The 1,378-nt window shown below is 35.3% G+C and overlaps 1 long non-coding RNA gene across 2 annotated transcripts; it reads left to right on the forward strand.

Annotated features, from left to right (window-relative positions):
- Positions 1-453: 453 nt before the first annotated feature.
- Positions 454-1,257, forward strand: LOC106321264. 2 transcript variants are annotated; one of them, XR_001266027.1, is made up of 3 exons: positions 454-939; positions 1,021-1,091; positions 1,168-1,257. It is a non-coding gene; the product is annotated as an uncharacterized LOC106321264 (long non-coding RNA). The 2 variants fall into 2 exon arrangements; XR_001266028.1 differs by having other exon boundaries at positions 1,026-1,091.
- Positions 1,258-1,378: the final 121 nt, after the last annotated feature.

Below are 1,378 nucleotides of genomic sequence, written 5' to 3' on the forward strand. Positions count from 1 at the left end.
TTCCTCTATTTTCGATATTTTTTTTTAATTTTTAATTAAAAATAAAAGAGATCCATTCTAGATTTTTTTGACCCCCTTTGTCCCATTCCAGCATTTGATCCTAATTTTTTTTGCTAAGAATGTATACTTGTATTTTTATCTAGATATAATATGAAATCATCTACATATATATATGGGTTATATTAATTAATAGGCTTAGTCTAAACATAACAAAAGAAGATCAAAACACCCCTAATCTATATATATAAAGGAGACTTACCTCTATTCTCATGTGTCCAACGTCAGCAAGAGCACAAGGGCAAAAGACTCCACGTGTAATCACTTTAATTTTAAGTGTTTCACGCCTTTGTTAGGCACACAATAATGGACCTTGAATTTTCAAAACGAACCCACAAAATCAGAATTACTTATAATGAACTAAACTTCCTACGGAGTCCACCACAAGCTCCTCCTTCGAACTCTCTTCTTCATATTTTTTTTCTTTTGAAAACAGCTCTTCGTCTTCGTCGTCTATATTGTTCTCTTTTCCACTGGAGAAACATAACTATATGTAACGCTTTCTCCACCATTGAGAAAATATATTAAGTTTCACCATTAAGTCAGTCCGTTCAACTTTCCCACTACTCGAATTTAATTACTCATCTTCCCATCTTCTTTGCAAATCCCTAATTTTCCATACCATAAATAGTGGTGCAGCCATCTACATATCTCATTGTTTCACAAGATTCATCATCGTTTCTTCCTTATAGCGGTGACGCGTCTAATGTAGAGTCAAGAACCAAAAGATGAGTGATACAGAGGAGGCCATGAATGATCTGCGATGACCTTTCATACACACATGAGGGTGTACCGGATCGGTTCAAGACAATCGAGTATTATGGGTTCACCTCAAGTTATCAGATACAACTCTATCCCTATTCTTTCATATTCAATTTCATTGTAAGAAGAAAAGTTCCAAACTTTTTCATTTTTTTTTTAATTTGTTAAAAGTTGTGACTGATTTGTATCTTTTGGGTCCAGCGTAGTTATTCTTCTCCAACACAAGCTGCAATCACTAAGGATCTCAGTTTAACTGTAGCTGAGGACCTGAGGTACTTAACCAATTTTTCTGTCTAGAGCTGTCTGGTTGATTCTTTGCCTGACTTTGATATCTTGTCCATGTATTAGTACTCTGTGTTTGGTTCTCTATCCAACGTGGCTGCTATGGTTGGTGCAATTTCCACTGGTCAGATCGCATAATATATTGAACGAAAAGGGGTATTGTTTCGTTTCCTGAGTATTAAGCTACCTTGTTTCGAATCTTCATCCCGCTAATAACATATTCATTGCTTTACTTAACCCTTTGATTGTGTGTTTTCTTTGACAGTCCCTCATGAAT

The sequence above is a fragment of the Brassica oleracea genome, unplaced genomic scaffold (genome assembly GCF_000695525.1).
Source record: "Brassica oleracea var. oleracea cultivar TO1000 unplaced genomic scaffold, BOL UnpScaffold01365, whole genome shotgun sequence".
NCBI lineage: Eukaryota > Viridiplantae > Streptophyta > Magnoliopsida > Brassicales > Brassicaceae > Brassica > Brassica oleracea.